Source organism: Pogona vitticeps, chromosome 7 (assembly GCF_051106095.1).
Source record: "Pogona vitticeps strain Pit_001003342236 chromosome 7, PviZW2.1, whole genome shotgun sequence".
In the NCBI taxonomy this organism is placed as follows: Eukaryota; Metazoa; Chordata; class Lepidosauria; order Squamata; family Agamidae; genus Pogona; species Pogona vitticeps.
This window is the reverse complement of record NC_135789.1, coordinates 16,703,584-16,728,204: the sequence shown is the minus strand read 5'-3', so window position 1 is coordinate 16,728,204 and position 24,621 is coordinate 16,703,584. Positions and strand designations below refer to the sequence as shown.

Sequence of the window (24,621 nt, the reverse complement as noted above, 5' to 3'; positions counted from 1 at the left end):
TGAGAGGCAGCCATTCAGTGGGAAGAAAAGAGATGCAGAGAGAAAACTGAGTGGAGGGTTTGTTTTTTTGAAGGGGCACCCTGACTTCCTATGGAGGGGCAATGCAGGACTTGGCATGGCAGCCCACTCCTCAGAAAAAGGCCCTTTTTCTTTTTGCCTCACTGTTGTTCTACGCGCCAGCAAGTCGCCACCGACTCACGGGGACCGATGAATCAGTGCGCTTCAAAATGTCCATAGCTCTCCCCCACCTTAAGAGTCTCATCTTCCAGCACTATCTCTTGCTTCATTTTGCACCGTCCCAGCCATCTAGTGGTGTCTAACTACACTACAAACGTGGGATCTCCAAAATGTCCCATCCTCCACAGCCCAGTCTGGCTTTGTAGACTTCTAGATCTCAGGGGTTTAAAGTCAAAGGTGGACTGCACCTGTCTGCGGATAATCCACTCTGTCGGCATATCAGACTACCACACAGGCTCAGACTGAAGGCTCGGCGAGTCCACCATCACGTTTCTTAGATGCTCCTGTCGGGCGGGGTTTGAGCACAATGACACACTCATTAAATTCTTCCTGTTATGTGCCACCAAGTTGCCTCTGGCGTATGGCAACCTCATGAACAAGCGATCTCCAAAATATCCTGTTCTCAACCACCCTACTCAGTTCTTTCAAACTCAAAAGTCGTGGCTTCCTTCAGGGAGCCTGTCCATCTCATGTTTGGTCTCCCTCTTTTCCTGCGGCCTTCCGCCTTTCCAAGCACAATGGTCTTTTTCCAGGGAATCCTCTCTTTCTTCTGAGATGCCCAAAGTAGGACAGAAAGACAGACCTACGGAGCTGAAAGGCACTCTAAAGATCGTCAACTCTTGACACCCTCCACAGATGGAGGAAAAACTCCACTAGATCATCTAGACAGGCAGCCACCCTCATTTGAAAAACTCCTGAATGAATTAGATTCCAGGAGTCCCGTTGCACTTCTGGCCACCTCTGACTCTTGGGAAGTTCGTAATGTTGAGATGGAAACTCCTTTCTTGAAATTTGCACTGGTTACCGTATTTTTCTCTGTATAAGACACCCCCACTTTTCTAACCCAAAATTAAGAAATCTAAGTACAGTGGGCCCTCGACTTACGAATGGCCCCAGTTGCGAACGTTTCGGGTTACGAACTCGATCTCATCGCAAGTAGCAGACCTTACTTACGAATGCAGATCGAGTTACGAACCCAAAAGGCAGGGAGAAAGGGCGGGAAATTTGAATTTCCTGCCCTTCCTCCCTGCCTTTGGAGATTTCAAAAGGCTTCCTCTGATGTCAGAGGAAGCCCTTTGAAACCTCCGAAGCCAAAAAGGCAGGGAGAAAGGGCGGGAAGTTCGAACTTCCCACCCTTTCTCCCTGCCTTTTTGGCTTCGGAAGCAAGCCAGGCGACCGGGGAGGAATCGGCTCCCTCCTTTCACCTGATGCTGAGTCCCTTTCGCGCCGGGCTGAGCTCAGCCAGCACGAAGGGGACTCAGCATCGGGTGAAAGGAGGGAGCCGATTTCTCCCTGGCCGCCTGGCTTGCTTTTCCATGGGAGGACTTCGGCCGGAATGGATTAATTGGTTTCCAATGCATTCCTATGGGAAATGCTGGCTCAATTTACGAACTTTCCGATTTACGAACTGACTTCCGGAACGGATTAAGTTCGTAAATCAAGGGTCGACTGTAGGGCTTAGCAAGTGCAGGGGGAAAGGGATAAAGCACTGCAGGATCACTTTGATCCCTGCTACCCTCCCACTTGTTTTTTATCTCCTCAGCTTACTTCCGTGTATAAGACATTCAATTTTTAGTATAAAGATTTTAGAAAAAGTAGTCTTATACATGGAAAAATACGGTACTTTAAGGTCCTGGTCTGACAGTAGAGTCGCTCCTCTCATCACAGTTCTCCGCACCATGCTTGTGTGGTGTGACGGCAAACCCGCTTGGGGTTTCTGCCCAAACATTCAGAACAACCGTGTAAGGCGCTCCCATCTATTGTGGGGAAATCACTCAACTAACATCCTGCTGAAATGAGAACAGCTCGGGAGAAGTCACAGAGCTGCAGACTAAATGCTCCCGTGGGAATCGCGAAGGGCGGTATGATGGCTCCGCGCTCTTCCCAAAAAACGTGGCCTCCCGTTTTCCACCGAACGCAACTAACCCCAGTGGGGAAGCCCCGGAGACCGATGCAATGTGAAGTGGCTTCACACAGGCACCAGGAAGGGTCCCCTGGGAAGGCGCTGAGACACACACAAACACACCTTGGTTGCACAGCACTTCGGGGAGAAAAGCACGCCTCTCTAGAGCCAAGTAACGTGCCAACGTGGAGGTGGTGGCGAAGACTCGACAGGTCGCATTGCCGGAGTAAGCAGTGGCTGCTCATTCCGGCTGCCTTCTGGGAACAATTAAGACCCTTTTTGGGAGCTGGGGGAAAAATCCAAGCACTACCGTATCTGGAGCATCGTGTGCTCCAATTTAAGCAGTCCCCAAAGGAGGCTCCGAGCAAGGCAAAACGACTTGTGGTTTTGATTTCCTGTTTATATTCCTTCCAGAATCAAGGAGATGGAAGGGGCCTCTAAGGCCATCCAGTCCAATCCCCTCCTCAGCTCAGGGATCCAACTCCAAGCATATCGGACAGAGGGTGGGCCCACATTCTCTCGAAGGCCTCAAGCGTCGAAGCGCTCGCCCACCTCCCGAGTTTGTAGATTTCATCGTTGTACTGCTCTAACAGTTAGGAAGTTTTTCCCCCAATGTTCAGCCGAAATCTGGCTTCCTGTCCCTTGAGCTCATGGTTGCACGTCCTGCACTCTGGGATAATGGAGGACAGATCCTGCCCCTCCTCTGTCAGACCGCCTTTCAAGTCTTTGAAAAGTTCTCTCCTCTCTTCCCTGTCTTCTTTCCTCACGGCTAAACAGGCCCTGTTCTTTCCGTTTCTCCTTCTAGGGCTTGCTTTCCAGCCCCTTGATCCTCCTTCCTGCCCTCCTCTGAACTTACTCCAGTTCGTTGGCATCCTTTTTCAAAGTGTGGTGTCCAAAACTGGAACACAGGACTCTAGAGGAAGCCCCTTTCTTTCCTCCTCTTTCTAAACCACAATTCAGCCCCATTTAAAATAAACTGACTTGTTGATGTTGGTTGTTGTTGCCCTCCATCGGCTTTGCTTGACCTCACTGACCTCATCAAGCAATCACGTTCCATTGGCTGTGTCGCACGGTGACATGGCACCAGGTGGGCTGATGTGGCTTCTGTAGAACCTCCATGCCCAGGAGCAGTTTATCTTCGAAGGCTCACCACAATGCTGTAGGTTCAAAATAAAGGCAAGCCTCCCCAGCCTCTGCTATTTATGCTGAAGTTAAAATCTTCTGTGCCCCGTGTAGAAACCAACACTGGCCTCCTTCCGAGGTGAAAACAGAACCGCTGTTAGCTACTCCATTCACTGGCAGCAAACCCACGGCTGACGCTCTTTTTGCTATTTAAACAAACACACCGCAAAAAAGCCTTCCACCCTCTCCCCCGCACCCCGATTAATTGTTTTAATTAAGGAAATGCTGTTTCCACTCCAGACTGCTGTTTGCCTGCGGAAAAGTCGCTAATTACAGCACAGGAAAGGGGGGGGGAGAGAGAAAGAGCCAACGTGGCTTGTTAGAATGACTTGTAAGCAGAGCCGCTGGGGCGGGGGAAGAGAAATTACAGATATTTTTAAATATTGGCGTAATCATTTTTTAAACAGACGGGAAGTATAAACACAGCGCCGTGATTTGACCCTGGAGACGAGAAAGCTTTCCCGGGCTCGATCGTGACACAGTGGAAGTTATCCAAAATCCGCCACCCAGACCAAGCCAACCCCGTCCTTAGAAAGCCCTAAAATATTCTTTCCCTCCAAGTTAAGATTTCCCAACAAGCCGGCTGGAGAGCTCAGTGGTTTAGATATACTAAGCCAGAAGTTGGGAGTTTGAATCCCCCACTGTGTGCCCTCATCTGGCACAGAACTGGTGGAGAAAAGAAGATGGGGACGGGGAGAAACCCGGATATTTTCCCCCGATTCTCATTTGCATCCAAGCCGAAATCTGTAAGGGGTTGTGCTCCTTGACTGGTCTTCTAGAGCAGAGGTCGTCAACCCCCGGTCCACGGCCCATTGCCGGTCCGTGGCTTGAGCCCAACCGGGCCGCGAAGACAGACCTCCCGGCCCCCCTGCACGCACTCCCCTCCCCACAGCTGCTTTGTGCATGCGTGTGTCAGTGGTGTGAGCGCTCCCTCACCCCTTCATACAAGCCCCCGTGTTCGCAAAGCAGCTGTGGGGGAGGGGAGTGCGTGCGGGGGGTGGGAGGTCTGCCTTTGTGGCCCCGCGGCAACGGGGCTGGGGGAGAGCCGGAAGGCAGGGCAAGGCCCAGATGTTCCAGCGGCTCTCCTCCTGGCAGCGGTGGCAAGAGGGGTGGGCAAGAGCTGGATAAAATTAAAATTAAAGACTCCCAGGCTCCCGCCGCCGCCACGGGTGGGCAGGTGCTCCTGCGCATGCGCAAAGTGGCGAGGGAACGCGTGCGCGCCTATGGCGCGCGCTCCCCAACCACTGTGCACGTGCATTGGAGAGGGCAAGCGCGAAGGGCCGCCACAACTCCATCAGGGACTCTGCCGGTCCAAACTAGTAAAAAGGTTGGGGAACTCTGTTCTAGAGGTCTTGGCAAGACCTACCTATGGGTTTTTTTAGCAATGTGTGTCGGTGGTGGAGATGCTGGGGAACTCAAGGATGTTTTCGGGGGGGGGTGTCTTTCGCTGTGGAGCTAAAGATTGGGAGTTCAGTTCCCCCATGGTGCCTCCTCGACGGGAGGGGGCTGTACCGGATGATCTCAAGGCTCCCTTCCGGCTGTACTGTTCAATGATTATTATGCTGTCATTATATTTTTGCTGAGTTGTGTGGACTCTGGAGGGTCAACAGGATTTGCTGCGCCTCAGATGGCCGCGGTCACCTCCGTCTTCCACGGCTGCTCTTCTGTTCTTGAGCCAACGCCAGTGAAACAACGCCGCTGGATCGCTCCAGATGCAAACGGGGGAGGGGATCCTTCTGAGCGCAGCTGGAAGGGTGTTGCTCTTGCTGAACCCCGGTGGGTCGCATCTTCCAGTGAGCGAAAGAGAGAAAAACAGGGAAAGAGAGAGCGCTCGGCTTTCAGGAGAACCTCTCCCTGCAAGAGAAGTTCTCCAAATTGGGAAAAGGAGGCCTCTTAGCACCCAAAGTTCTCCAAATTGGGAAAAGGAGACACAGAATGAATGCAGGAAGCACTATCTTCTCTTCTGGATGGAGAAAGGATACGTCCCAGGGCATCTGCTGAATCTCCAGCCATGAAATGGGGAGGAAGGCACCACCGAGGGGTGATAAGACCTTTGCATCTCCATTTCACAATATTTCTTTGAATGTTACCCACATTTTCTTCCTGCATTAGGCAGTGGGACTTTAACTGCTCCTCCTGTGGCTGTCTTTACGCACATTTTTTGGGGATGTTTATGTATTCTGCCTTCTGCTTGTTTTCTCTTGACGTCCACATTCACTGTCATATTCCCACGTTTTATTTATGCTTTTACTTACAGACTTCCCCGCAGCCTGAAGTTGGCCTTTACGCGTTTCCCTCCGGCTTGGATGTGTTTCAGCCACTCTACATTTTAAAAGGGTGCCTGCCCTCCTTTCCAAGGGCGTAGTCAGAGTCAGGGCTCGCAGGGTGAAAACCCCAGAACTTTCTGAGCTGTAGAAGCGATGGCCCCACCAGCAAACCCTCTTCAGTCTTCCTGGCTTCCTCTTAGCTGAGCAGCCATCCTCACGGTAACTGGGAGGCCAACAGACTTCCCAAAGAACAGTCGATGGTGGCAATTTGTAATTCCAAGCTTTTGGAGAGTGGCTTGTTCTTGAACGGCAACTCAAAGCCATTAGCTCTACAAAGCACCTGCTCCTCCATGGCTGAGAGGGATGGAACCCACTGCTTGCTTTATTTTTGGGGTTCTCCTTACATAGACCAGTGCACCATGGATTCTCTGCACATGACATCTTGAACAGAGGTGCGTTTTTTCCCCGGAAGGAATTTTGAGAAGGGCAGAAATGCAACTTCATCCAGACGGTGAGGTCTGTGAGATTCGCTTTTCTCCTTAATTTCTCCCTGACTCTAAATTAAAGACCTCCATGCACGGTCCACTTGCTTCTCTTTCTTTCTTAACCTTCCAGCGGTTGATCTACTGGGGACACTGGAAACCATCGGGTTAAGCTTTGCCGACGCTCGCAGGCGACGTCAACCACTGAGTTTTTACTTGCAAAACCACAGCTGTATCTTTTGAGAGACACAGTCCTTCTCTTAAAAGTAAAAATCCTCATTGTTCTGGTGGGGTTCCGAGTTCAACTTTGCCACCACTGCCCAGGGCGTGGAGCCCAATCCTGCAAAGAGGGTCAGGCCCCTGAATGTCTCCGCCAGAGTTCAGGCATCGCTGATGCCCAAAACAGCAAGCTGAGATCAAGGGCTGATTCTAAAGATTGGTTCTGGAGCTGGTGAAAAGTTCAGTGGATATGAATTAACTCCATGGTTGACATCTCTGGACTTTCCTGGGTGGTGTGTGTGGGGGGGACGGACGAGTGGCTTCCAGATACGGCCATGAGTGCCCCAGATTCGGCACGACACCAGTTCTTGACAGAAAGCCCCATTTGTGAACCCGCCAGGCTGTCCACTGGAAATCCAGGGCTCCGCGGAAGACAGAAAGTGGATTTGATTCCACACCGTAAGACTTAAAAACTCTCCAGCCCATGGCTGACTTCCCTCCGCGCCAACCTCTGTGCGTCAAATGCAATGGGCTCCTGCGCCTTCTACTGAGAGGAACATGTGGGCCAACCCATGCGTGGAAACTCATTGCCGGGCGAGATCAGAAGCCCCCACCTTGCCAGCGGCACCCATCTGTTCGCGAGGAAAGGCTTTTACACCCCGACCGTCCCAAGACACGCTTGGCTGGGAGCCGGAACATTTTATTCCTTTTTCGGTCCATGGAGGAGGAAAACGAAGCGTCGGCGCGCGCCCTGAGATAATCAACACAGCGAACAAGACACATACACCACGGGGACTCAGAAACAGAAGGCTGCAGCGGACTTCAAGCCAAAATCCCATATTTAAATCAGGCCGGCCATGATTTTTAAGAGGTCTGGACTAAAGCCGAATGTCCAGGTTTAGCTCTGGAGTGAAGCAGATTTACGGATTCGCACCGGGAACACAGACTGAACATCTCTGAAATTCGGCACGTTGGATCCCCTCTTTGAGACCTATCCAGTTGCCGGATTTCCGTGAGCAACAGCCTAAAGGGGACCAAGTCGCAACTGTGTGTTGCGCAGGGAAGTCTGACAGACCGCTCTGGATTTTCGGGCGGAAATGGAAATGGGACAGGAGATGCAAACTGCTACGGACTGAATCAGGATACACGTCAAAGCCCTCAAGGGGAATCCAAATGGAATTGTTCCACCATCCCACTCAAGGACCCCATATGTTTTGGGATCTCACAAAGCCGCTTCCCATAAACCCAGGTCTCTGGTCTCTACTCCCGGTGGAGCTGCGTCTCCCTCCTTCCATCCCCATGTTTAAAAGCCTCCTGAAAATACAGCCTTACAGACAACCCTGCCTGGCGGGTTTTCCTCTCTGCTTTTTGATTGTTCTATGCCTCACGGGTGCATTTTATCCCGTAGTTTATGCTCCTGGGGAGTTTTTGTTTGAGTGCTATATACTTGGGTTTTTTTTTCTATTTTAGGTCTAGTGTGTTTTTTACCCTGCTGTAAACCACCCAGAGTAGAGCACTGCACTAATGGGGTGACATTACAAAAGGAAAGAAAATGAGGAAAGGGAGGAAGGAGAATGAGAAAGAAAAAGATAGAAGGAAGGAAGGAGGTGATGATGAAGGGAGGGAGGGAGACCAAGCAAGTAAGAAAAGGAAGGAAGGAATCTCCAGGAGGGCTAAGAAAGTAACTGTACCTAGAATTAGCCTTGAGAAAAGACGATGGAGGGGAAACAGGATTTTTTATTGTTGCTTAGTCATTAAGTCATGTCTGACTCTTCGTGATCCCCATGGACCAGAGCATGCCAGGCCCCCCTGTCTTTCACTGCCTCCTGGAGTTGGGTCAAAGTCATGTTGGTCGCTTCGGTGACCCTGTCCAACCATCTCATTCTCTGTCGTCCCCTTCTCCTCTTGCCCTCCTTTGATCTCTTTGCCGTCCAGGGGACTCTTAAGAGCCTCCTCCAGCACCACAATTCAAAAACATCAATTCTTTGGCAGTCAGCCTCCGGCGGTCAGCTCTCACTTCCATACATCGCTACTGGAAAAACCATAGCTTTGACTATGCTGACCTTTGTCAGCAAGGTGAGGTCTCTGCTTTTGAAGATGCTGTCTAGGTTTGTCATTGCTTTCCTGCCAAGGAGCAGGTGTCTTTTAATTTCGTGGCTGCTGTCCCCATTGCAGCTATCATGGAGCCCAAGAAAGTGAAATCTGTCACGGCCTCCATATCTTCCCTTTCTATCTGCCAGGGAGGTGATGGGACCAGTGGCCATGATCTTAGGTTTTTTTTTTATGCAGCGCTTCAGACCATTTTTTGTGCTCTCCTCTTACACCCTCATTAAGAGGTTCTTTAATTCCTCCTCACTTTCTGCCATCAGAGTGGTATCATCTGCATATCTGAAGTTGTATTTCAGGGTAGCAACAATCACTGTGACCCCCCCCCTCACCACAGCCACTATCCCCTCAAAGGAGAGTCCCCTAAATGCACCAGTGTGAGGTTTTGGCCCAACAAACCTACATCAACAAACCCTGGATGACATCTTCACATCCCGCTGTCTGAGGAAGTCACACAGCATCCTGAGAGACTCTTCCCATCCTGCTTATAACTTTTTTGAATTGTTACCGTCTGGCAGAAGATATAGAACAATTAAGACTCAGACCACACGTTTTCTGAATAGTTTTTATCCCAGAGCTATAATTGCAATTAATAATGAGCTTAAAGACCACCAGTAGTGAATAATTAGTTGGACTGTGTTACTTGGCCTGCGGTGTAGATGTTTGTATTTTTAGTGGGGGACTTTTAGTGGGTGGGGAGTGCTTGGGGAATTTTATGTGTGTGCATGTGTCTGGTCTCTGGGTGTCTGTGAATTTTGTTGTATGGGTATACTATGTATATACTTACAATGACAATAAATTATTATTATTATTATTATTATTATTATTATTATTATTATTATTATTATTATTATTATTATTATCATCATCATCATCATCATCATCATCATCATCATCATCATCATCATCATCATCATCATCATCATCATCAGGTGTTATCCTCTCCGTGAGGAGCAAGTCTTTTGCAAAGCTAACGGCTCTCGAATGCCTACTCGTGACCAAACCACCTTAAAATACTTTGCCTCTTGGTTCCATCACCCCACCTGACACCCCAGTCATTGGTCTCCACTGGAACTGGGAATATATGTCTCCCCCGACTTCTTTCCTGTTTTAATGGACAAGATGATCACAGTTTTCAGCTCCTTGAGCATTCAAAGACGGTGAATTGGTGGCAGCTTTCTGTGTGTTCATTTCCAACCTTCTTTTCCTTTTCTCTTACAGTAGGACCCCCGTATCCACAGGAAATCCATTCAAAACCCCCCACTAAATGCTGAAAATCGTGGATAATAGAAAACACGATTTTGATAGTGAATGCTACATATAGTTATGGTAACTTCATTGTTAGAAATATATATTTATGGGATTTTTCTTTTAATATTTTCTGTATCTTCAGACTGTGGATAAGTGAATCAACGGATATTGATCATGTGGATAAGGGGCTCCCACTGTGCAATAAGCGTGAGGGTTCACACTGAAGTGTGCATTTAAATAAGCATTTTAAAGCATGCACAGGTGGAACACTTGTATTCTCTGCCTCTCAGCCTGACCTACCTGTACAGGGTCGTTGTGAGCATGCAGAAAGGACAAGCAGAGCTGCATATACCTCGCAAGGAATGTGTTCCTCTCCAGGCAATAACCACAAACCTACACTTAATGCCTTTGCAAACACATGGATTTATTTTGTTTTGATACCTTTCCCCCTTTGTGGATGGCTTGGTGAGAATCCAACTCCCCCAAGTTCAGTAGCACTTCCGGTGGACAATATATGGCCCGTGTTCCTGATACTGCTCTTTCCGGACCCAGCAGGGTTGAAAGTTTTTCAGAGACGCGAGGATGGATCCCCCAGTCCAGACGGAGTATTTCCGGAGCGGCACGGCTGTGACGTTCACTTTCGTGTTGGAGGGCAGGCTGGCCAAGAGGTCGTGGGTGAACCTCTTCTCGAACCCTTCAAACCCAGAAGAGCCTCCGCACAGAAGGATGTTTTCATACATCTCTTTCCGGCAGATTTCTGGCACTCTCCGCAAACTTTTTAGGGCCATGTTGGGGACTCCGAAGACAGAAAGCCCTGACATCAGCGGAGGATGGAATAACATTTCCGGGCACTGAAATCTCTCCTTTCCCAACCGAATAGTCTGGCCGTCCGGCAGCTGGTAGTCCATCATGTATTCTTTCTTGGGACAGTTCCACTCCACCTCGAAATCAAGGGCCATGTAGCAGCACTTCTTCTTGATGTCATCCACGACGGCAAGCATTCGCTCGTCAAAACCGTGGCCCATGTCCCTGAGGAGGTCCATCAAGAAGGACGTCATGTTGGCCCCAGCAATGTCCATCCTCTCCACGGCGTGGGGCAAATTGTGTCCTTGGTGGACCGGGACAGTGTGCGTCGTAGCATAGCCAGTGTCGACCACCAGCCCACTGATTTTGCCATGGGCGTAGACGGAGAGGACAGACTGATAAGCCACGTACATCCCCGGAGAGTTAAGGGACTCAAAGACTACCTCCACCAGCTTCTCCCGGTTGGTCGTTGGGCAGAGAGGAGGGTCAGACAGGAGCAGGGCATGTTCTTCCGGGGTGGCCTTGAGGTTATCGTTGAAGAGATGCCTCCACAAAACCTCCACGGCTTCCCAGTCAACGATGACGCCATTTTTGAGAGGCAAAATGATGTCTACGTCAGTCTCCAGCCGGGCGCACTCCCCGACAAAGGTATCTGGTCGGTCTCTTCTGGTTCTCATGGATTTCTCTGTGGGGGTACCCAATCACCATCTCAAGGACCACCTGAGGGGTCTGTTGCCCTGCAAACCCAGCTTTACATGTCCCAGTCCCAGTATCTATCACTACGGCTCCTGTTTTGATGATCTTTCGGGCTCTTTCTGGCGTCCTAGACCTCACAGTATTAGCACCTCGTTCTCTGGAAGATGTCCGAGATCCAGGGCTTGCTATTCTTGGCCTCGGGCTCCTGGATCTTGAGGATCCAGGACTCCTTTTCTGGGAAGGTCCCGCGCTTTTTGACCTGGAACTTCTGAAGGACATGATCAGTCCTTCCCTCCAGTCCTCCGCCTGCAAACTCAACCCCTGAGTGACAAAGCTAGAGTTTTAAAGGATTTTCTCTCTGTTGTCACATAGCTGAACTATGATGCCATGCCAGCATCTCAGGTGACCTCACCTTTGGCTGGTTGGGAGCCCTTCTCACCGTGTCATCGCTTGGGGATGAAAGTGGGCCAGCAAGTCCCAACTTTTGTCTCTCTGGTAGAAAGCTGAACCACGTTTCACAAGAGATGACAAGTGGTTGGCTAGAATCCAGGAATCTTATGGGCGAATGGAATTCCTTGAATCTTCTCTAGATTGACTCAGGTGATTCCAGAACTTAAGGCCTTCAATGCGATGCAGTAGCGAAATAGAGAGGAATGCCCATGGACTGGAAGGTGGTGTCAAGCTTGGTGTCCGCATCAAGGGATCTGAGTGTACTACTTTGTTTTGACATGGTGAGAACTCACCTGGTGTTATGTGTCCCCTTTTGGACATCCTTGATCAATGGATCCCAACCTTGGGTCCTCAGGTGTTCTTGGACTACAACTCCCAGAATCCTTCACTACTTGTGGTGTTGGTCAGGATTTCTGGGAGCTGTAGTCCAAGAACATCTGGGGACCCAAGGTTGGGAACCACTGTCTTAGATTCAGCTAGACGTAGACCAGAAAACCAAGCCTGGGGTCCTTTTGAGGATACAGATCATGATCAAACCAAATTACAGAAGTAAAACATGATGACTTCTTCATTGTCAGCATTCAAAGTTATGCAATTCTTTTGTAATCACTCCTTTTGCCTTACTGTCCAAGTGTTGTTGTTGTTTAGTCGTTAAGTCATGTCCGACTCTTCGTGACCCCATGGACCAGAGCACGCCAGGCTCTCCTGTCTTCCACGGCCTCCCGGAGTTGGGTCAAATTCATGTTGGTCCCTTCAATGACACTGTCCAACCATCTCGTCCTCCATCATCCCCTTCTCCTCTTGCCTTCACTCTTTCCCAACATCCGGGGCTTTTCCAAGGTGTCTCCTCTTCTCATGAGATGGCCAAAGTGTTGGAGCCTCAGCTTCAGGATTTGTCCTTCCAGTGAGCACTCAGGGTTGATATCCTTCAGAATGGGGAGGTTTTAAACAGGATAGCACTTTTCAAAGACTTGAAAGGTAGAAAAGCAGAGAAGGAGCAGGATCTGTTCTTGATCCTCCCAGAAAATGGGAGAATAATGGCCTCAGAGGAAGCCAGATTTCACCTGAATCTCAGGAAAAACTTCTTAACTGTTCAAGCAGTACGACAACGGGACCCGTGACCTCAGGAAGTGGGGAGCGCTCTGATGCTGGAGGCCTTCAAGAGAAAACTGCACAAACACCCTCTGTCAGATCCGCTTGGGTTGGGATTTCTGCCTTGAGCAGAGGGTGGCCTTAGAGGCCCCCCTTCCATCTCCATCAATCTAGGATTCTATGAATCTTAGAGCCCCCAGGATAGGATCCAAGGATCATGTGGCGTGTTTCGATCCTACAGAGAAAGGAAAGGTGAGATTGCAGATCGGACAAGAGGGAGATTTCCTCTTTCTCACCAACTATATTAGGAGGCCTGCCTGCTTTGGCAGAGAAAAAGCCTGGTGGCACCACACTCGCCTCTTAGCGGGCCACGCGGCGTTCTTAAGAAAGGTGGCAGCTGTCTCTCCCAGCCCCCAATCCGCCTGCGACATCTGTTCCTCCCTCCCCGTGTAAATTAAAATTCACAAGATAACACTCACCCGGGGCTGCCCGATCTACAATTCCAAGCAGGTTTTCGCTTTTATGAGTCTGCATTTTCTTCCCTTCCTTTTTTTCTCCTTCCTTCCTTTGCTTCTGCCAAGAGACTTTATCTGATGCGAAGATATAGATGGGTACCTGAGCCAGGGAGCCCTCTCCGTCAAAAACGGGGTGACCTTTTGGGCCCCGTAAGCAGCTGGGAGGGGTGGGGTGGGGTGGGGGTTAAACACACCCGGAGTTGTCAACGGAAATGGGAATGAAGACTTAATCTCCCCCCACAATTGGGGGGACAAAGGAAGGAGAGATGAAATCAAGGGATGCCCCCCAAGTTTTTTTGGTAGTAGTTGTGGGGGACACATCAGCTGGTCCCGACAGCTGCAGGGAGGATGACCCAGAATTTCACATGTACAAAAAGAGGACTCTTGATCGAGGCAGAGAAATTAAACAGAGAAAGGATTGTCAGTGCCCATTACATGTTAACTGCCAAGACTTCCTGAATTAATCATCATCATCTTAGAACGGCAGAGCTGGAAGGGACCCATAAGGATCATCCGGTCCAGTCAAGGAGGCCCCATGGGGGATTTGAACTCCCAACCTCTGGCTCTGTAGACAGAAACCTAAACCACCGAACTCTCCAGCAGTTTTCAATCATAATCTTAGGAATGTAGAGCTGGAAGGGAGCAATATTTTTAATTTAATATGGCATCTATCGATCGATCGATTGATTGATCGACCGGACAAAATCCTGCAATCATGCCCACTGGTGTAAATGGGTGTAAATTCCACCAGCAGATTGCGTCCGGGCTCAGAAGCCAGCCTTTTGTACACCACGATGCAAGCGACACCTTCCGATATTATTGGCCCACGCCAGTGATGCTGGTGTGGTTCAAAGCTCGTCATTTGGGACAGAAAACTTTTAATGCCTCAAGCGGCCCTTTCAAATAAATCTGTATGGGATCCTGGACAGAGGATGTTAAAGATGTTTATTACAATGGCTTTAAAAATGCAGAAACGTTTCAACCTTACGGGAAAATTTGTGGCTTCCTATTTCTTCAGATGCACTGGAAAGAGCCCTATAAGGATATGGTGGACGAAGAGATGGCCATGCCATACAAGAAGGCAAATTTAGTACAGCTTACAAATTCGGTGGGCCCCCGGCCACTGTGATGACCAGGTGTTGTATTCCGAAAAGCAGTATTAAAGAATGAATAAAGGAGGGTCTTAAAAGCAATGCATTTATGCCTGGGCATTGAAGGGAAGGGCTAGCCTTCCCCCCGCCCTTTTGAATGCAAAATGATGGGAAATTTGGCTGGAAGGGATTTACAAGGAGGGAAGCGTTAAAGGGTTAGATCCAGCTTGATTTAAAACCTGCCCATTTGGTGGAAGGATGAAGTGACAGCTGACTGGATAAGTTATATCTCTTCCACTCCACCCGGCTCCCACCGAGCCTTCTATCTCTCACTCAAATCAAATGGCTTTTTGCTCTACCTTGTTCATCAAAGATTTATCTGATGAGTGGTTCAGCCGAGGAACCGAAACCTACATCTCCCAGCTCGGTTTCCTCCGGGGTGATAAAGGCCGGGGTGTTTGCTTTTTAATTCCCTTTCCGGTCGCCACCAAGCCGGCTGGGGTGGCGCACACCACCACCAATGCCTGGGTTGAACCCGTGCCCGGCATAGCTTAGATTCACATGTACGGGCCCAAGGGCTTAGAGGCACGTGCAGAACGATTAGTGTGAGCCTCCTGGACGGCTGCTCTGGTACAGGACCCAGCAGTATAAGATTTAACCAAGGATCTGGCAAAAAGAAAAAGAAAAAAGAGATAAGACACATTTTTGCCCTCTTATTTTCTGGCAAATGGCCCGAATGTGGGCTGCGTTGTGTCCTTATGTTTTGCTGTATAGATGTATAGAATCCTAGAATAATGGAGTTGGAAGGGGCCTCTAAGGCCATCAAGCCCAACCCTCTGCTCAAGGAGGAATCCAGATCAAAGCAAAGTGGACGCTTGCCCAGTTTTGACTTGAGTGCCTTCAGTGTTGGAGTGCTCACTCCCCTCCCGAGGTCATGGGTCCCGTCGTCATACTGCTCTAACCGTTAGGACGTTTTTCCTGATCTTCAGCCTAAATCTGGCTTCCTGTCGCTTGAGCCCATGATGATGTGTCCTGCACTCTGGGAGGGTGGGGGACAGATCCTGCCCCTCCTCTGTAGGACTGCCTTTCAAGTCTTTGAAAAGTGCTCTCCTCTCTCCCCTCGGTCTTCTTTTCTCAAGGTTAAATGCGCACAGCTCTTAACACCCATCCGTCTTTGCTTTTCACCTTAAAGAGCTCGTCTTCAGGGACCTATAGGAGAAATCAGCTCTGGTCTAATAGAAGGTCCCCAGATTCTGGGAGCAATTGGTGTGGGGGCCGACGGTTTCCAACACAATGAACTAGATCCTGCAATTCAGCTGCTTCGGCTTCCAACTCCCCACAGCCTGGTTTCTAAGGTACGTATTCCTTCTCACCTCCTCCATCTCTCCCTCATGTTCCCCAGGAACCCTATGGCGATACCAAATCTGGAGATTAAAAGCAAGACAGAAGGGAACAAGGCGATGCATCTGCTCTGGTTCAGAAAGGAGAGCAAATAAGAGATTTTTTTTGGAGGGGGGGAGGCTTAATTCACTTCTGGATATGGCAGTTAAGTAGAATTTTGAGAAGCTGCAATGCATCCAGACAAGGTTGAACTAACCTATTCAGCACTGGTTAGGCCTCACCTTGAGTACTGTGTCCAGTTCTGGACACCGCACTTCCAGAAGGATACTGACAAATTGGAACAAGTTCAGAGGAGGTGCAAGAAGGAGGATCGGGGGGGGGCAGAAACCAAGCCCTAGAAGGAGGAAAGACAGAACGAACCGGGTGGGCCTGTTTAGCCATGAAAAAAGAAGCCTGAGGGAAGATAGGAGAGCACTTTTTAAAGACTTGAAAGGTCGTCCTACAGAGGAGAGGCAGGATCTGTCCTCCGTCCTCCCAGAGAGCAGGACATGTCAGAATGGGTTCCAGCGACAGGAAGCCAGATTTAGGGTGAGTATCAGGAAAAACCTCTTAACTGTTCGAGCAGTATGACAATGGAGCCAATGAGCTTGGGAGGTGCTGAGCACTCCAACACTGCAGGCATTCAAGAGAAAATTGGACCACCCTCTGTCAGATCTGCTTGGATTTGGCTTCCTGCCTTGAGCAGGGGGTTGGACTGGATGGCCTTAGAGGCCCCTTTCAACGCCATGATTCTATGAATAAGGGCGCAACCCAACGGATGTTTAGCTCGTCTTCAGGACCACCTATGGCACAATCTGGCTCAATCTATTCTCTGGTGACTGGACAATGTACAGAAAGCCTTGGACCGGACCAGCTCTGTCCGCCATCTATACCTTTTCAATAAATTATACGGCTATTCGTTCTTTGAAGGCGGGGTGAAGTGGTCGGGACCTGATTTGGTTTTGCACAAGAAGGTTGTTTTAAAGGAGACCAAGCCCAGCAAGATCACCCTTTCTGCCGCGATCTACCACGATCCGAGGTTGCCTTCTGATCATACCCCAAGGTAGTCAACGGTCTGGAAGCCAAGCCTTAGGAGAAGGAAAGGCTGAAGGAGCGGCTTCCACTGAGTTCCCCAAAGGAAAAGCCGAGAGGTGGTGTTAACTGCTTCCTTCAAAGACTGGGAGGGTTGTGGCGCCAAAGAGGGAGCTGGCAAGGGGATTCCATTTATAGGAGATGTTGTCTAAATGTAGGAAAGAATTCCCTGGAAAGTTGGAAGTTCAAATCCCTCACTGGGTCTCCTTGACAGGGCTGGACTGGATGATCCTTAAGGGTCCCTTCCAGCTCTGCCATTTGAACGCTGGGAGTTCAATGTATTCGTGAAGGCTTTCACGGCCGGGTCTCTGTGGCCGGCATCTTCGACAGTCTCTGTGGCCGGCATCTTCAGAGGACAGCAAAGCAGGAAGCCAAACAGTTTGCTGTCCTCTGAAGATGCTGGCCACAGAGACTGGCGAAATGTTAGGAAGAACCACCTTCAGAACACGGCCAAGAAGCCCGAAAAACCCACAACAACCGTTGGGAGTTCAATTCCACATGGTGCCTTTTGGGAAAAGAGCCAGCATTTGTATCCTGGGGAAAGCTGGATGCAGCTCCAGGGCACCAGCCCCAGAAGAAGAGAATGATAAAACACTTCTTGAATATTTTCTACCTGGAAGGCTCTCGAAAGGGTCGTCGTTAAGTCTGAAATTCTGCTGGCTGGATTGCTCAGTGGCTTCGGTCTGTCTGCGAAGCTGGGGGTTGGGAGTTTGAATTCCACCCTCCACCCCCCGGGCCTCCTGGGAGTAAAGCCAGCCTGGGTGGCCTTGGGCAAGCTGCCCAGTCCTAGAAGAAGTGAACAGAAAAACGTGCCTGAGTGTTCTTTACCTGGAAAACCTTGAAAAGGGTCACTGTAAGTCAGACTTGACAGCACATCGTTATTATATTAAGAACTATTTAACAATGAAACAAATTTGTCTTCGGGGTCAATAGAAATGTTTAGAGCTTTTTAAACCGCTTGGGGACCCATCCATCAGCAACAATCTGTACATGGATTCCCTCCTCTGGCAAGGAGGGGGGCTGGACTAAATGACCTTCTTGGGTCCCTTCCAGCGCTACAGGACTACGCTTCAAATGGAGGATGGGGCTACATTCTGCCGAGCTCTTTCTTCCCTGCTTGCCTCCTCTCCATTTCGCTGTCCTCCTTCCAGCACGTCAATGGGACAGTAAAACCAGCAAGGACACGGGAGTTTTACAGACAGAAGATCATCTCCAGAAACATAAAAAGAAGGGCATAGAAGTTCATGGCCGTCCCCCCTCAGGCAGTAATTAATGGCACCGTTAAGAAGGGGGAGGGAGAGAGAAAAGGACCAAGCACCCTGAGTGGGTGAAATGAGTTTGCTGCGGCTAATGTTATTACTTACTTGACTGAGCTAAGTAACTCTCTGGAATGGCACTGTTATATTCCTCCACCCTGTAGCAACCAACACGCAATTAGGTGGGTTCAGTTTACGGGTGACGGTCAAGCCGGCCGGGAGTTTCAGAGGTTTAATTTCAGGGCTTCAAACCCTCGATCCGAAGGGAGAGGGCTGCCAAGGAGGAGGGAGGCTCCGAATGAGGAAAGATGCATCTCTGGAGACGACCACGACCATCCATACGCTTAGCTTCCCGATCACCCTGTGCGGGGGGGGGGGGGCGCACACGAAATGCTGGACTGTGAAAAGAGCTGATGGAGGAAGAAAAGGATGTGTCTGGAACGTGGTGCTGGATGGAAGCTTTAGTGGCTACTCTACTAGGAAGACGAAGAAGCGGGTCCTTGAATCTCTCAGGCCTGGACTCTCGAGAGAGAGGCAGAAATGATGCCACGGAGGCTGTCCTGCTTTGGGCACGTTACAGGAAGTCTCTGGGAAAGACCCTAACGTTGAGAAAGGCGCAAGGCCGCAGGGGAAGAGGAAGATTGGATGTGAGATGGGCTGACTCCCTAAAGGAAGCCACAACGGGTTTGAGTTGGCAAGAGTGGAGCAGGGGAGTTGAAGGCGGGGCCTTCTAGAGATCGCTCGATTCTAGGGTCGTCCTTCGTCCGAGGGGACTCGGTGGCATGCAAGAACCGGGCGCATGGCTACACACGAATCCTGCACCACCGGCGCATCTGGGAACACAAGGATGGGCTCGCCAGGCCTCGGGTCTCAGCTGGCACGGAAGTCTGATAGGCCAACATAATGGATCATCCACAGACAGGTGCAGTCTGCCTTTGGCTTCAAACCCCTGATGCCTTTGCGACCTACCTCCCGCCTACGAGGAAGACCCTCCCGCCTTGCTTCCCCAGTCAGAAAGCAGAGGTGCGCCATGATTATGAGCGCTGGCACACAGATAGCACCTTGATTAGCAAAGTTCATTATGGCGCCGAGAAGCTTCCGGCATTTAAGAGTTCATTAAGGGAAATGGGCCATTAAAGGTGGAGGGAGCTCGGGTGTTGGTAATGGGAGAGTGCGTGGCTCCCCCCCCCCCAGGCTTCGCGTCATGAGGCAGCGAGAAGGGAAGGCAGGATGGGAGAGAAAGGATCACGGAGAGGGGTGGGTCCAGCCCTTCAGAGTCTTAAGGACTAGAAGCTTGGTAGGAAAACCGAAAGCAGAACAAAAGAAAAAAAATACAACTCTCCGTAGGTCACTGGATCAATGTTGGAAGCTACCTGGTGGATCATCCTTAGCAGTCCCTTGCAGCTCTGCCGTTCTCAGATTATGGGGGAGGACTTTTTAAATATGACATGTCGTATTTTTTTCTGCAACCGAGACCCTTTAAACCTGTTTATGAGTCATCTGGTGAGAAGGACCGGATTACTCATAAAAATGCTGATGGGTTCAAAATGTAGGTTGGGTAGAAAATGTGACATGTCATAGAGATCCTCCTACATCTCTCTTATTTCTTACCTCTCTCTGCAAAATAAAACTTAACATACTCAGAAATAGATGAATTAAAGGGTTTTCACAAAAAAGTCTGGTGTTAGGCTTGCTTTCTCTTGGCTAAAAAGAAAGAAAAAAAAAGGAGGGGCGGGAAAGGATGAAAAAACAAGGACTAGGAACTTGATCCTAAAGCCAAACAGGAATGGGGAGAAAAGCCAAGGGATAAGAGGAAGGAGAGTCAATGTTGGAGGCGGAAGGGCCGACCCTGGCTAGCGGTGCCGGGGGTCGGTGATCCCACGACCTCGAAGCTCTGTAGTAGGGAAGGGAAGAGTGAGGGTTGCAATTTGTGGGGTGTAAGGGAGTTGTTTGTCCCCCCCCCACAGCAACTCTCCCCCCCCAGCAGGATTCCTCATAAAGGGGGAGTGGAAGGCAGCTTTTCCTCCCACCCACCCCTCAGTTTTTCCCCCCTTCCTACGGCAGCAGCTGGTGGAAAATTTACAACGCACACTTCATAAACCTAAGTGTTTCTCAGACAGCTGTGGGTAAACATTACAAATTATTCTGTCTCGTCTCCAGAGAAGAGCAAGCGTGTGCGCCTTCCAGAGAAAGGAACCCTGGATGCCATCCTCTCCAGCCCCTGATCTTGCACACTGACCTCCCCCCCCAACCCCCCCCTCCCGAGATCCTGCCCTGCTTCCTTCGGTCAATCCTGGCATTTTCTTTCCTAGAGTCTCTCTACCAATAGAGGCTGGCGGGTTAAGAAAAAAAAACCTGACCAAATTTGTATTATTATTTTTTAAAAAAATCAGGGTAGGAAATGAAGGCAAACCTGGCGGGAGCAAGAATGAAAGCCGATTTCATGAGAGTACAAGAGTCTGCTCCGGATTTTATTCCGAGACTCAAAGGAGCCAAAGGGCTGAAACTTTTCTCCAAGACGGGATTCAAGCTCTGGAGTTCGGGATAAAAGCAGGAGTGGGCACGCCGCCCCTGAAAAAAAATCTGAGTTTTCAGTAGCAGGGTCTCCCCTTCTCTGTTTTTCTTTCTTTTTTTCTTTAAAATGTTTTAATTCCACCCTTCTCCTGAAGAATGTCCTAAGGTGAGCTTACATCCTTAAAGGGCCATGTGCTTACTATTAAAAGCACCGTGTGCTGCTTCTAGAGCACCCGAGAGCGCTTAAAGCACTCTCTGGGCAGTTTAGAATTTAATCACACAAGGAAAACTCCCCGGCCCATGAGCTGGGTATTCAACGTTCCAGCCTCAGAAGCCTGAGTCAACCTTGAGCCGGTGATCTGAGCCAGCTGGGATCAAACTCAGGTAATGAGAAGAGTCTTGACTGCAGTACTAGAGTTGAACCGCGGTGAGCCTTCTTGATGTGTGTGTCTATATACAGACACAAAGGATGAAAACCGGCGGGATTTTTGCAAAATGGCACCCCTTGCCGAACTTCCCTGGAGGGTGGATGTGTTTATAAAATTGTTCCAATGACCTGAAACTGCCTTATATATAACACTATGGTGTTTCCCTTCCCCAACTAAATAAATATTATATATTATATTATAAATATATGATTTATATATTATTTATATTATAAATAATTAAAAGCAGACCTGCTGCATAGCTCAGGCATTTAGGGCTTGGGCTGTATAGCCAGAGCTTGGGGATCCGGTTTCCCCATGGAGCCCCCTTGACAGGGGCTGGACTTGATGATCTATAAGGTCCTTTCCAGCTCTGCAGTTCTAAGATTATTCCTATTTAAAAAAAATCTGGCAAGCCTAATTGAGCCTTAATATGACTGGCTATGGCAACAAATGACTACGCAAAAGCCTCTGACTGTGTCGACCACAACAAACTATGGCCTGACCACCTTATCTATCTCCTGAGAAACCTATATGTGGGACAGGAAGCAAAAGTTAGAACTGGATATGGAACAACTGATTGGTTCAAAATTGGGAAAGGAGTACGACAAGCGCTATATATTGTCTCCCTGCTGATTTAACTTATATGCACAATACATCATGCGAAAGGCCGGACTGGAGGAATCCCAAACCGGAATTAAGATTGCCTGAAGAAATATCAACAGCCTCTGATATGCAGATGAAACCACTCTGATGGCAGAAAGTGAGGAGGAATTAAAGAACCTCTTAATGAGGATGAAAGAGGAGAGCGCCAAAAATGGTCTGAAGCTCAACACCAAAAAAAAAAAAAAACCCCACAAAAAACTAAGATCATGACCACTGGTCCAATCACCTCCTGGGAAATAGAAGGGGAAGATCTGGAGGCAGTGACAGACCTTACTTTCTTGGGCTCCATGATCACTGGAGATGTTGACAGCAGCCATGAAATTAAAAGATGCCTACATCTTGGGAGGAAAGTGATGACAAACCTAGACAACATCTTAAAAGTAGAGACATCACCTTGCTGACAAAGGTCCGCAGAGTCAAAGCTATGGTTTTTCCAGTAGTGATGTATGGAAGTGAGAGCTGGACCATAAAGAAAGCTTACTGCCGAAGAATGGATGCTTTTGAATTGTAATGCTGGAGGAGACTCTTGAGAGTCCCCGGACTGCAAGGAGATCAAACCTCCCCATTCTGAAGGATATCAACCCCGAGTGCTCACTGGAAGGACAAGTCCTGAAGCTGAGACTCCAATACTTTGGCCATCTCATGAGAAGAGGAGACTCCTTGGAAAAGCCCCGGATGTTGGGAAAGAGTGAAGGCAAGAGGAGAAGGGGATGATGGAGGACGACATGGGTGGACAGGATCACCGAAGCGACCAACATGAATTTGGTACCAAACTCCGGGAGGCCGTGGAAGACAGGAGAGCCTGGAGGGCTCTGGTCCATGGGGTCACGAAGAGTCAGACACGACTTAACAACTTAACAACAACAAACAGCATCAAACCCAGATTTTCAAGAGTTAAGCCCCTGATGTTCCAGACCCGGATCTTTGAAGCCACCAATTTGGCTTTCTCCCATATTAAAGTGTCTAAACTATCAGGTGCTTTCCATCCTACATCTGAAAAAGGCCCCCAAATTTTTTAAGGAAATCCTCATCAAAATCATCCTGGAAGAAGATTCCTCCCCATTTGAATCTACCTGCATTTCCTCATTGCTTTGGTACTTCGTCCCACACCTGTAAAACCTGTCTCAAGGCCGGTCATGAAAATTGGTCCAAAGTCTTTTGAACAAGGAACGGTTTCCCTCCCCCTTCCTTCCTTGCGGCTGATAAAATGACAGAACAATGGGGGAGGTAGGTGAGAAAGAGAGAAAAGAAAAGAAGGCCAAACGCTTTGAGCTTCAATGCCGTGTTTGAAAACCTGCTAAAAACAATCAGAAGGCTATTCTGGGCGGTGCGTTCGCTCCATCTGCTCAGGCAACTGGTGCGGTCACGTTGACCAGGGTTTGTAAGGCGTTCTCCCGAACTCAGTTCAAGATGGAGCAAGAAGACGGGAGGGGCTAAGAATAAATTTGGAGAAAAGCAACCCAGATCTCAAAGCCGCTTCGAAACAAGATCTCACGGTCTCCGTTCCGAGTTGGTTCCCCCACCACCACCACAATACGGGACCACTCCAGGAGACAAAACTCATCTGGTTACTTTGCCTCCTTGGGAAACTACAAAACCGATAATCCATTGCGATGATGAGACATGTTCAAAAACCTTTGGGGTTTTTACAAGGACATCTGAATTAGGGACAGACCACAAGAAAACATTGCATTTCTGGGGTGGGGTGGGGGAACCTTAATGAAAAACTAGCAATCCAGTACAAATTTGAAAACTCAACAGTTAAGGAATATGCGGGGCAGGGAATGAGTGGGAAACAGACATGGGATATCGTATCAAAGGGTATGGTTTACTGACTACACATTTAAGTTAGGGTGCTTGAAACCGGATATATTTTTCTTAGCTATTCCTGCCCCATTTTATTTAATGGCGAGTTAAACAAGGAAATAATGAGCACTCACTGACGTTCTTATGTTTGGTGGAACAGGTTGCATGGATTGACCCATTGAGACATAAATTCAAGGGGGGGGATTCAGTTACCACATTTTCCAGGCCTGCATGAGATGGAAAACAAGAGGATTTTTTAACTCCATTACTAGCAAATAAAAGTGATTTTGGGTTGTGCAAACCTCAAAGCTTTCGCATGAAATGACAGACAGACAGACAGACAGATAGATGAAGGAAGGAAGGATGGATGGATGGAAGGATGGATGGATAGATAAGGAGCTGATAATAGATAGACAGACAGGCAGGCAGACAGATAGGTAGATAGATAGAAAGGAAGTACAGAGAGGAAAGAAAAAAGGATCTGATTATAGAGCAATAGATTTGGTTGGATAGATCGATAGATTAAAATATTGATGACTATGTGGATATTGCCTGCTATTTTTTTGCAAAAAGTTCCAAAAGGTAAATAATGCAGAAAAAAATTAAATCTTGTCGTTTTCCCGCCCAGTAGAAAAGTTTGGAAACTTTCCCTTGTCTCTAAGGTCATAAGTGACACCTTACATTCTCCAACGTCTGACTGTAGAACTTCCTTGTGGAATGGCAGAACTTCCTTGTGGATCGTCCCAAATTATCAGGACCTTTAAAGAGCATACATTATGTTCCCTCCTGGAATAGAAGGAGAGTTAATTAAATAACAAGGATCGACATGAGGTTGGGTGGGAGAAAACACGAAGCCGTCTCTGGAGCCCAGACAAGCGTGGCTTTAATAATTAAGGAAGGCACGTTGGGCCGCTCCACCGCACAGATCATCCACCAACATGACAAGTTAGCTGAAGTCAGGAGAACGGACTTGCCGTCTCTCCGCCGTGTCCCCCCCCCATCACCCCCTTCCAAGGAATCTGCTGTAATTAGAGTGACGTGGTGGAAAAATCAGTCTGAACGAATGAGGTCACCTGCTTGGTACATAATTCATCAAAGCCACGTGTGTTGATATGGATTCCTGACACACAGACATATCCCTCCCCAAATCTTTTTGGCCTGAGCAGCTCTTTGGGTGGAAGAGTTCA

The 24,621-nt window shown here is 48.9% G+C and overlaps 1 long non-coding RNA gene and 1 pseudogene across 2 annotated transcripts; both read right to left on the bottom strand.

The window, feature by feature from the left end:
- Positions 1-9,194: 9,194 nt before the first annotated feature.
- LOC140701690 (actin-like protein 9) lies at positions 9,195-17,005 on the bottom strand (annotated as a pseudogene). Its single transcript, XR_013538158.1, has 2 exons — positions 13,169-17,005; positions 9,195-12,924 (listed from the first exon to the last, which is right to left on the bottom strand). The product of XR_013538158.1 is annotated as an actin-like protein 9 (transcript).
- A 4,755-nt stretch (positions 17,006-21,760) lies between these two features.
- Positions 21,761-24,174, bottom strand: LOC144584101 (uncharacterized). The gene is made up of 2 exons (XR_013538157.1): positions 24,116-24,174; positions 21,761-23,661 (listed from the first exon to the last, which is right to left on the bottom strand). It is a non-coding gene; the product is annotated as an uncharacterized LOC144584101 (long non-coding RNA).
- Between the last annotated feature and the right edge of the window lie 447 nt (positions 24,175-24,621).